The sequence below is a fragment of the Geospiza fortis genome, unplaced genomic scaffold (genome assembly GCF_000277835.1).
Source record: "Geospiza fortis unplaced genomic scaffold, GeoFor_1.0 scaffold166, whole genome shotgun sequence".
In the NCBI taxonomy this organism is placed as follows: domain Eukaryota; kingdom Metazoa; phylum Chordata; class Aves; order Passeriformes; family Thraupidae; genus Geospiza; species Geospiza fortis.
This window is the reverse complement of record NW_005054310.1, coordinates 8,793,591-8,806,669: the sequence shown is the minus strand read 5'-3', so window position 1 is coordinate 8,806,669 and position 13,079 is coordinate 8,793,591.

Sequence of the window (13,079 nt, the reverse complement as noted above, 5' to 3'; positions counted from 1 at the left end):
TGTTCAGTCTACCATTTAATGCAGATTATTCCTCAAGTCCTGATGGGGAGGTTATGATCCAAAATGAAGTCCTAACAGTACTTATAGATTGGGTGCTCCTGTAGTTTTCTACATAAACTGCCTTATGGGTTCCTAAGAGAAATCTCCTATAATATTTTGTAGAATTCAAAGTCAGAAAGATTCCTATAGAATCACTTAAATAAGGTCTAGATTACAACAGCAAGTGTTTTCTATCACTCTTTCTTTGTTTTCATTAAAAGTTAATGATATTTAATTGTACTGCTACAGAAACACCTGAAAGTTATTTTTTTTAGTTCTGTAGTAAAGTACTGTTCTACTTAATTAAATGAGATTAATCCCATAAAGAACTAGGAGATTCTGCATAACTCACTGCACAGTTATAAATTGTGTCTGACCTAGGTGATGTGCTAAGTTAGATGACAGCAAGACCTGTGCTGAAGGTGAGGTATAGTTTCTTATTAAAAAGGACAAAAAGATTATTATACATCACAGGAAAAAACATTTCTAGGCACCAAGCTAGCTAATAAGTATGCAGAGAAGGCAATCATTCTTCAAGAATGTGGCCTTTTAGTAGTGTAGCTGTGCAAAGCAGCTTGAATTAGAATTAGGTGGCCAGGAGGATTGCTTTTGTCTGTTTGCATGTGTGAATTTGATGAGCCTGCAAGCTTCTTACAGGGAAGTGAGAGAACGAGGAGAAAAATGGAATGAACCCCCGTGTCTTGCTTTAGAAGAAAAATATGAAAGTGAAATACTATTCTCACTTGGTGTTGAATCAGCTGAAATATATTAATAGAGAATTATATCCAATCTTCAGTTCTCTATCTTCATATGTTTTCTAGCTATTTTTTATGCAACCTGACTATAGCTCTACAAAAGTCTAAAGAATAATCCTTACAGAAATTTCTGTGAGCATAAGTCCTTTTTTTTAATAATGAGTCCCTTTTTTTAGCAATTTTGTTAGATATTTACATCAGTTCTTGTCTAAGTGCTCTAATGAACAGCTATCCACTTCCTCACAGGCTTATAGCTGAGCATATCATAAAACATATGGGGTTCAATTCATCACACCTGACTATAGCTTATTTAATACTGATGTAAAATAGAAAAGCAAATTACATAGGATCCACTTATATCTTCAGACAGGTTCCTATGCTAGTCCTAACACCAGTTTAGAGTAGCTGTTCAACTTTTAGTTAATACCACTCTGGGATAAAATTGTACAGTGTTCCATTGTATGAATTAAAACTTCTAAAAGATGTAGTAAACCAGAAAATGCTTGGATACTACCTGTGTTGTACCAAACATTGGCTTGTCTTACATTACTAAGAAGCAGAAAATATTTTTACCTAATTTCATCATAAATGAGGCATACACAATTGTTAAGAGGCAGTTAAATATGCATAGCATCCCTCTGAATGTTTGCTTTTCAATCCACAAGTGCTTTTTTCCCCTCCAGGATGCCCAATTAGAAGAATCAGTATGTTCCCACCAACTTGGAAAGCCATTTTTTTGTCTGTCCCTCACAGACAAAACAATGCCAGATGTAATTAGCTGAACTTCTCATGATGGGAGTCTTCTTCCATTTTTGTCCCATAGCCAAAGTTCATAAACCAGCAAGAGAAAGAACTGTGCACCTATTTCTAAAATAATCTGTCTTTCCCAAAACAATCAGTAGGTCCTACCTTGTTCTTGATCAAATAGCAGTTCAAAATTGCAGTGATTCCAGCTAAATTCTGCCTGAAGATCCTGACAAATGGAAGGTAGTTTCTCTCCCATGCTACATGATGAGTAGTAATGGACATTACTACATGTAAGACAGACATCTGCTTCTTAGACAGAAAGCTGGAGCATCCCTCCGAATTGTGGCAAAGCTGATTCAGGAGGCAAATGTCCTGCTGTACAGGTAAGGATGTGTCCAGCTTGCACAGATGTTTGTGGCTTTTTTGGAACAAAAATGGGTTTGATTGAACAAAAATGGGTTTGAAGTACTATCAGAAAATTGACTAGAGCATTAAAACACTATTTCTTTTCAACACGAGATTCTAAATTCTACCTCTGTCCATAATAATTTTCAATGAATGTGACCTGTTCAAAGTCATATATTGGCTCTGGGTCCATAAGAGAAAGACAAATTCATATAAAATTACACAAAGTAACAAATAATACAGAAAAAAATAAATTAGCTTTTCTGACTTGTCTGTTCTCAAAATGCAAGTTACAAGATTTAACAGAATTGAATGATAGCATAACTAAAATCAATAAAATAATAAATAATTCTATACCTAATACATATAAGACTATAAATGTAAATTATATTTATGTATGGGTGTAATTTCTGAGTAAAAAATATTATTTTGGAAAAACATTAAAAGAAAGCAAAACAAATGTTGAATTATGCAGCAGTTGAATTCTGGGGGGTAGTTACTATGAAAAGCAATAAGATATCTCAAAAAGTTTCATACTTTACAGGAAAGCTGGAGGAAACTTATGCATGTTGGGTAGAAATATCTGTCAGAGTGGGCTTTTGTATAATCTTTAACACTAGGGAATATAAAGATCTTTGGTTCTTCAGTATCTTATGCCAATATTTGGAAGACAGAGTTCTGCTGATAGAATGCTAACTCAAAAAAAGATTTTTGTATTCATGTGTTATATTCTTAACATGTGTTGAAATTATATCACCAAAAGCTCCTGGGTTTTTACATGTATTATCTTTTTAAAAAATTAATTCTTAGTGAAATATGTAACTGGGATTTTTTTCACATCTCACTAAATAAATCTCACTAAACTGTATGGGCTTTTGAATAAATGTCTGCCAACTTTTGTATAATAGACCCCTCCCTTGCTGGTTACAAAAAGGGTTAATTTAAATTACTTTAGGCACTTCAAATATGCAGAACTCTTCTAACAAAACAAAGTCTGTTCTCTACATTGCCATCCATGCAGGTATTTTTATATGAAAGGATACATTTTCAAAGACTGCAAGGGTGGTATGTGCTAAAATCTGTTCATGTATAACAGGATTTGTGCTAATACTGCCTACACACTACTTTGAAACTATACTCCTCTGTGGTTTCACCAGTTTACCACCATGGAAGGACTGTGACTTGAAGGAAGCTGACATTTGTGGAACAAAAAACTCACTAAGAAAACAAAACTAAAATGAAATTCATAAATGTGAAATAAAATGGACACAGTAATGATAAATCTTAATTTTTTTCTTTTAACTTAGGGAAGTCTCTTTTAAATAAATATCACTGTAGCTAAAAAGGATTTTCCTGTTCTATAACCTCCTTTGCACATGTAACAAATCAGGTTGATGAAATTTGTTCTGGAAAATGATACAGATTCTCAGTGTATGGGAAGCAAGGTAATGGTATTGAATTTGATAAAGCTACATGGATTTAAGAGAATTTGAGATTTGGTCCAAAGCCTTAAAAGCATTTACTTTCATAGCTGTTCAGAAGAAGAAAAAGGTCTGGATTTAGCACATACTATATGAGAGAGCAAACAATTTCCTTTAAAGTTCTTTCTAGTTTCTATTTTTGTTTTTGTTCTATATGCCATACAGTTAAGTTTATAAAATTATAATATTATAGAAGAGAAACTATATATGTACATATACTTGAATGCATATCTTATCTATAAAAATAGGTAAGATTGCACAGATCACCCTAACTTAATTTTATCAGCTATGGGCTCTACATTCTGACTCATTAAGGGAACCAAAAGTCATCAGCATCTTAGTAAAAGATGCAATGACTCCTTCCATATGGTAGTTTCTAAGCAGAACTGGAATTCTGGTCTGCAGCACAGCCTGGAAGCTGGGTGGAGAAACCTTGTCACACTTAAAGTAGAAGCTCAATCAGCTTTTTGATTTTTTGTTCAGGAAAAGAGGGACAAGTTTTGTGTAAATGCCAACTATATAAGTAAGCAGGTTATTGGATACTACCCTTATATTCCTTTAAATGTGAGGCAGACTTCACAGAAGAGTCTTCCATTTGTGACAGTATGAGGGAAAGGTGAGAATTAAATGGTCAGGGAGTGGTACTGAACAACATATGCACTACCACCACACGTCTTCATCTTTTGGTATGTACGCAACTGTCCCTTCAAAGACATGCAGGTGAAAAAAAATTTTGGTGTAACACAACTAAATCCTACACAGAAATATCACCATCAAAGTCACATCAGATCGCTGACTGGAACACAGTGTTAAAAATAATGTGTATTTTATAGCTTGTAGCTCATGTATGCAATAGAAAATGAAAAGTATTTTGAAACAAAAAAGTACTGACACATTAAAAACAGATTTTCATCATAAGAAACAGAAATTGGTTTATGACATCCAACACATCACCATAACTTGTAGCATCCAACACTCATTACTTATGTTCAACAACGACTACCAGTTACCTGAGGGAACTATTAAAATGTTTTTCCTTGTAAAATCTCAGGGAGAAAAAAAAAGTCCATCTTTTAAAACCTTTGTTGTTGTTAAATTAATAAAGCATTTCTGCTCAGATCAGTTGTAAAACCTGTCAAGTGTGTATTTCCCTTTCGGACAGAAGCTCTAAAAGTTTTAGCCTCTGTTTCTGTATGTACACTTTTCATGTTTCTCCTTCTTATATCCCAGAATGCAGTTGGCATTTTTGTCTTCATTGCCACCTCTAGGTCTTACCATGGTCTGCACCATGGGCTGCAGGGGAATCCCTGCCTCAGCACCAGGAGCACCTCCTCTCCCTCCTGCTTTACCAGCTTTGGTGCCTGCAGAGCTGTTCCTCTCACATATTCTCACCCCTCTCTCCAGCTGAAATAGCTCCTGCACAACAGTTTTTACCCTTCTAAAGTTCTTTATCTCAAGTGCTGCCACTGCAACTGATGGGATTGGCCTTGGCCAGTGGTGGAATACTAGCCTAAGTTCTGTGCCCAGCCTGTAAGATTTAGTTTATAACTATGACAGTACTTTGATCATTATCTGGTGAACCCCATGCTTGAGTACTTCAGGGCATGTCCCCTGATCACTCAGTCCTACCCAGAGCACAGCACAATCTCTCTTGGGCTGTGCAATCTGCCTACGCTCCCAACACCTTAAGGGAATGAGCAGAGAAAGCAACATGTGATGCTCAGCCTGTGGAAGTGCTCCTGTGGCCCACAGATCAGGCAGAGGTGTACCCTTACCCTCTTCAGTATCCTGAGAAAAAATTCACAGATCCAAAAGATTAGTTCTAAGTAGGTAGAGTGAAATCCACCTGTACTCAGTCATCTGTTGTAGCTCCCCAGGTTGTTCAATTTCATGTCATTACCAGGCTGTGCCATTACATGAAAGGAACATTTAAGTAGAACATTTGTGAATATGAAAACCAGAGGTATGGGAGAATATTTGAGATTAACTATTAAGAAATTATGAGTTTTACACCAAGCTCAGAGTTATTTCACTTTACTAATTTCTAGATTGCTAAGTATCTAGTATAAATTAGAAACCCCCTTATATTCAGTAAGACATACAGGCACACTGTAAGAATATTCACCTGTCTTAAATACCTGTATTAGAATATGATTATAACTCAATAAATTATGACCTAAATAGAGGTCTAAAATGTGGTTGGTTAAATCAGATCTAAGATCAACACGGACTTCCCAGGAAGCACAGACTTGAACAATATTTAAGCCATGGTCATAAATTTATGCTTGCTTCACCCTAAAACCTAAGAAATTATTTGATTCCAAATCAGAATGAAAGCAGTTTGATTTTTACAATCAGTTTTGGAATTCTGTAAGTTCTTACAAATATTTCACATAATATCTGTAATTAAAACCACTTTTGAATTCTTCAGGAAAAATCTTAAACCATATCTTAGAATCATTTTGAAAACCTCATTTCTGGACTTGACAGATTAATTTATTTATTTGTGTCAAGTCCTTTATTCACTTTTTAATGGACTAAAACCTCATTCAGATGATGCATTTAAGCATCAAGCTTGCTGACATGAATATCAATATTTCCTTCAATACAATTAGTTTAACTAGATTAAGTTACATTGAAGTAGTGTCAATTTTATCACACTGCTATGGATCATACTATCAGTGTTGTCAAAAGTTTTCAATCTTGCCTATTTTCATTAAATGATAGAATAAAAAGGAGATTGCATTAATAAAGGCCAGTGATCTTCATTTGTGTGTCCCACCCCTATAATGTATTAACAATGCACAAGGCTCTGCTGCTCTGTTAAGTGGGAGGAAAGCAAAGCCACACACCAGACCCACACAGTAACATCCTCTACAGCAGTCAAATTAAGCGTGCTGAGATTTTTGTTGTGTTTCCCACTGTATGATTAAGGTATTCCTCCCATTTGCATGCAAGCTAACCGCCCAGCAAAACTGAAAAAAGGGTCATAGAAACAGATGGGAAGCTTTCAACACTTCCTGGCTTCTGACCACAAACTTTCTTGTTTTCTGATATAAATTCAAACACTTCTTGTTTTCGTTAAACTCATCTTCTGGAATTTTAAAGATAGAAAAGAAAACTCATAGATGAGGTGGGGGATGCCCTCCCCTGGCCCTTTCTCAGGCCTGCTTTACAATTTCAGAACCTCCTGATAAGCCTTGACTGAACCAGCTGTGTGTGAAGTGGCCCTTGACCATACCAAATGAGCCATGAGTTGAGTCTGATCATACCTTGCATGATAGAGGTGGATCAACCAGAAACATCAGCTGTCCAAACAAGGAAACAAGGGACAAACAATTATCCTTCATAGCCATGGTAAACCATTTACCTGGATCATAGCTCAAGTGGAGTAGCATGACTGGGAGTTGTAGCTTGAGCAGGACTGGGCCATTGTTACTGCACTCTGGGCGTAAGGGTACATTGTTTGCACTCCAGGTAAAAGGTGTAGTGTTATTGGCTTGGATTATGACCAGGATGGAAACTTATTGGTGACCAAAGTTAATCATCCTGTGATGCTACAAACAGCAGTGCTCAGTGATGCCTTTTTCATTCTCCTGGACAACAGCCGGCTGCACCAGTACCTCCCTCTCACTAGGACACTTCTCAGAGCTCCCAGGCCCCCAAGATTACAATACTGGAAGGACCATCACTGATGGTGAGACCTCGGCTGATAATCCCTCACACGCAATTCTTCAAGGGGCAATCCTTGCCTATTGGGAAACACAAAGGATCTGATGTAAGTATTTCACTGAAACTGACTGGAACTTTTAATAGATATCTTTACACTCACAAAAAAAGGTGTCCATATCGTTTTACCTCTGTGCAAGTGAATTGATTACGGTATGAATGGTAGTATCCCAAATCTATAGTTAAATCATTGTTATAATTGTAGTGAATCTTATCAAATCACTTTGTAAACAGTATTCAATAATTTAGTGCAGCTAAAGCATTTTGCACCCTTATCTTTTCATCCATATCCTTTGCACCCTTACCTCTTTTTGCATTCCTGACTTCAATGCAAGTCATACCAAATTGCTTCTAATGGGATCTTACTTTGCAGGTTTTCATTTGTGTAGCAACTAATAGAGTGAGCCTTTCCATCTAACTCTGTAAAGCTGTAGTTTCACAAATCCACATGAAACCCTGTTTTTGCCAATCTATTTGACAGTGGCTCTTCAAGCGATCAAACCACTCATTTGTGACAGTAGACTCGCAACATGCAGTGAAGATACACTGAGGCAAAGTCAACAGATATCTAAACTGCATTGAGCTCTGGTGGTTTTTCACATCATCTTTGGTGTCTCAGAGTCTGTGTCCATTATATAATTCTTTGTTTTCTACCAGGACCCTAGCTTCTCTCTTAGGAGGATAGGCCAGGAGAGTTGGGCCTGCTCACTCTTGAGAAGAGTCAACAGGGAGTGGACCCCACCAATGTCTGTATCTGAAAGGAGCATTTCAAGGAGATGGAGCTGGGCTCTTCTCAGTCACACCCAGCAAGAGGGCAAGAGGCAATGGGCAGAAACTGATGCACAGGGAGTTCCACCTGAACATGAGGAAGAACAACTTTAATGTATGGCTGACTGAGCAGTGGAACAGACTGTCCAGAGAGGGTGTGCAGTCTTCCTCACTGGAGACACTCAAGAATAGTCTGAGTGCAGTCCTGTGCAATGTGCTCTAGGATGACCCTGCCTGTGCAGGGAGGTTGGATCAAATGACCCACTGTGGTCCCTTCCAACCTTATGCTTTCTGCAATTCTGAGCACAGACACAACTTTTTTTTGCACAACAATAGTAAACAAAGTGAGCACAAATAATGAGACAGAAAAAGAAGGTTATGGTTTCCACTGCTTTACGTCTTGAAACAAAATCTTATTTGTGTTTAAATTTAAATTTTAAATTAAAATCCTTAATGGGAGCAATAAGAAATTCTTCTTCAAATTTAGTGCACTCAAATTAACCTTTGGAATGCAAAAAGAAATACACTAGGACTAACAAACTTCCCCATAACTTTGACGAAGGTTGCAGAAATAATGTTCTCAGAACACCCAGTTCTATAAGTATTTGTTCACTTTTACAGATATCCAAAACATGTTTCTCTCCATTCAGATGTGCATATAATCGCAATTAATGTTTTGGAAATTAATAGCTAGACACTTTCACAGACAAGAGTTCTGCTAGGCCAAGTATATTTAATCACATAATTTAAGCTTATTTTGCAAAACCTTAATAAATATATACAACTTTACACTTTCTTCCTTCCATAATACAGAGAAGTTTTCATTTATATATTTAAAATAATAGAATTTGATAGAAGGATTTTATCAATCCTCATTGAAACTAATAGGATTCAAGATCAATCAGGTTGTTCTTATATTTAGATCTGCACAACTGGATTTTGTAAGGTATCATTGAATTAAAGACAATGTTTGACCAACATAGATAATAGGAAAGAAGAAAAAAGCTGCAGGAGCTGAGGCAAGTGACAACCAAAAGACACAATAAGACATAGAGAAATGATGACAAGAAAGGCATCTTGATTTTTACTGCTTTGATTTGTGCATTGCTTACAGCAGCAAAAAGCAAACAGCTAAGCAATGAAGAAAGCAGCAGCAAGAAGTGAAAGCAGTGAATACAAGCATCAATTTATTGTGGTGTATTCTGCTGACTAATAAAAGGAACAACTAATTTGATTTGGAATTTGCTGTGAAACTCTTGAATGGACTTCTCATTTTCAATGTACTCCAATCTTTTAAAAAAAGAAGAGTGTTTGTCTTTTAGAGCAATGTATTTGTTCATTTCACTGGAAAGAACAAACTGATCTTAAATTCAAACTGGTCTCATAGAGGAAAACTAGAGGACCATTTTTCTAATTAGAAGCTATAAATGACACACAGATCTGTATAATAGATTAATTCAGGTCATATTGTTTTAAACAGGGATTTCATAAATATCGTTTTTTAAACCTCTTGAGCAATAAGCCTAAAAGGAAAGATTCTTCTTTTCTAAACTACCTCCCCAGAACCAAAATAGAATAAAAGTTAATGCAGTTATCCTCTGGGCAGCTTTGCTGGCAAGCTTTATGGTTTGTGATCATAAAACATCTCAGTAAACTGAATTTTAAGTAGTTGAATTCTAGTCAAGATTTTTTTATCCCACTTAGGAATTGGTTCATAGTGACTGAATTTATTCCCCTTGTGAGCTCAAACGTTGTCAGAGAGGAAAGGCATTTTACTTTCTGCTGATCTGCTTTTGAATATAAAAAGGCATTTACTAAAAACGATTATCTGAGTCATTTAAGATATGTAGTCTTGAGTGCGAGAATTTCCTCTGGTTTTGTCTCTAAATAAAAACAATTGGAGAGCTGCTCTGGTCCCAAAAAATCCATAAATATTCCTGGCAAAAATAAAGCTTAGGAAAAGGGAGGGAGAAAATATGCTTGTTCTATTTTGGAGAGTAAAAAATTAAAATTCAGGGCAGAGACTTTAAATATCCTCTTCTTTTCCCAGTAGAGGGAAAGTCTCAGTCTTTTCTTATACTGTTCTCTCTCATTTTTTTTCCTAAGGCTGAAAATAATACATACAAAAACTTTTGTGTAATGGTGTCTTTCCATATAAAAGCTCCACCAAAGATGCAAATTAATCTCTGGATAAATATATCTTTAAAACAGGAGAAACAGTCTTAAATTAAAGAGAATGAATATTTATGAAGTAATGTCCTAGGGCTTCCAATTTATCACCTTTTTTTTTTTGGTCCCAAAACCTCAAAAGTCTGCTGAAGTTTACTGGATGGGGAGTAATTTATTTATATATTTATTGTCAAAGGTTGGACCTGAACAAAGTATCAATATGAATAGCTACTCTAACCAGCACCAAACAAAGATTTCAGGCATATTATATCTTGTTTCAATATATCTGAGGGTGAGTAGTCAGAAAAGTGATTTATAGTAACGTTTTGCACTGGAGGAATACACCAGCTACACTGAGTAAAATGAGCTTCATAACATTTCTCACACAGCCTTGACTTTCTGTGTTGGGTTAACCCTGTTGGGATGCCAGGTTCCCACCAAGCCAGTCTACCACTTCCATCCTCAGCTGCACAGGGAACAGGAAATAAGATGAGGAAAAAAACCCTCATGGCCCAAGACAAAGGCAGTTTAATAAAATAAAAGCAAACTTTGTGCATGAAAACGAAGGAGAAAATACTTTTTATTCTGTGCTTCCCATCAGCAGGCAGACAATGCCCAGTCACTTCCTAGGAAGCTGGGCTTCAGTGGTTACTTTGGATAGCAAACACTGTAATAACAAATGTTTTCGTCCTCCTTTCTCTAAGCTTTTATGGTGAGCAGATGTCATATAGTGTGGAATATTCCTTTGGTCAATTTGAGTGGGTTATCCTGGCTGTGTTCCCACCCAGGATCTTACCTACCCTCAAGCTACTGGTGATGTGTGAATATTGAAGAGACAGTGCTGATTCTGGGTCAGGGCTGCTCAGCTGTAGCCAAAACACGGATTGTTATCAGCACCTTTCTTGCCACCAATGCAAAGCTCGGCAATGTGAGGGCTGCTACAAGGGAAAAAAACTTCATCTCAGCTGGACTCAGTACATTTTCAGTTAAGAAATAACTCCTTTGGCACAGGCCTACGGCAGCTGGCAGGAGGCAAGTAACTCTTTGGGAAGACACAGGAGAACATCAAGAATGCAGACACTATTGAAGTACAGTGAGAGTGAATCTACACACAACCTGAGAAAAATACAATTAATGGCATTGAACTGAAAGTTATCTTCTCTTTAATGTGTTCACTTTTCTCTTCTTTGCTTTTTCTTTTTTTTTACTTTAATTGATTGGGTTGTGCAGTGCTATGAGCAAGCTCTCATTTAAAACAGATTTCCTACATAGCAAGGTCAAGCTTTGCTGCACTGATAACCCTGAAGCAAGCTTGGCTGGAAGCCCTCAGTCATGGTGCTGTTTTTATTATTGTGTAACAGGATATCAAAAAATTAACTGAAAATCAGAAAAGAAACTTCTGAGAAGCAAAACTATTGGGATTTTCAGGACTGATTTTATTGTCTGCCTCTCTGTTTTGGGACATGTTCTGTATGTATATACAGTCAGATGGACATAACTTTTTTACATACTTTACTTACATATTTTACTTACATATTTTTCAATGTACACGTTCACACCTATGCAAATATATTTGAAAACAGAAGAAATATGCTTGTGCCTTTGCACACTTATATAAAGCTATAATGCAGACATTTTTATGCATAGGAGAGAGGGGAAATCCTAATATCCTACACTCCTATCTCACTTTGTCTCCAGGCAAAGTGGCACAATTTCTTAACATTCCAACAAAAATATGTGCCTGAATATGTTCCCAGATTTTTTTCATATATTTATTTTTATATATCCATACATGTATATGCATAATGAATTATGAGTATTGATCTCACTTCTTTGATTTCCCCAAACTGCTGTATTAAAATTATCATCCTACATTTCAACACTTGAAAAAGACCAATTATCTACTGGCTATTTTATATTCTGCCTCATATTCAATTCAACAGTTCATCAATTAATTTTGTGGGAAGCAATTATAGCATTCTACTGTTCCAGACTCAGTCCAAATCTTTTACATTGAGTATTGCCTTTACTGCAAGATGGAAAAGTTTAATATTACAAAGTAATCATTCTTGCTGAGTGATAGATATAAAAAACTGATGTTAAAAGATGTGGTAGCTAGAGATTTTACTGAAACAAAATACTGAGGTGGGCAATAAATTATTTCCACACAAAAATTGTGAGAATACTTTTGCCAAATTCGAATTTTATGTTTCAGAGTCACAGGCATGACTCCAACACATACCTTCAGCGATATTCACAATATTTTTCAGAAACAATCATAAAAAGCCTTCAAAAAACAAAACAAAGAAAAACCTCCATACAAATATGTTTGTATCCAGGAAAAATGAGCCACAGAGAAGAGCTAAACTTGCAACAGCATTACTTAAGAGTTTGGCTAGACAGAGCACAAGTAGGTACCCTTCACTGAAAGAACCTATATGGGAAAATATCAATTACTAAAATCCAAACTGTCCTTAGAAAACATAAATAGCAGGAGCACAGAAAACATAAAAACCAGAAGACTGAGACTGCATTTTCAATAAAAGGGAGTTCAGATCCAGAAAATTTCTGGGTAGTTGCTCTGATACCATTTCTAGATAAACCTATTCTTAGTTATTCTGTCTAGGAGTTTGAAACGCAGTGGAGAGTTTCTCTTAGCTTTTCCTGTTGGAGAATTATATAAATAATAATCATTGTGACAGGCACATGAACATCAATTTTTTTCTACTGTAATATTATGTTTTCCAGGCTGTTCTTTCTTTCTTGAGATGAAAGATGATGTAGAAAGTCACTTAGGACCTTTTTTGTCCAATTGTTCCCAATACTTATTTTTCTTTCCATTCAGAATTCATTTTAGCTCATTTTTTTTCTCACTTTTCTCTCAAACCCACATGCTGTCGTTTAATTAAAGCAAAAACCTTTAGTTATTTGGCATAAAAGAAATTTTTACAAAATCCGCAATAATTTTACTTAACAGACACATCAA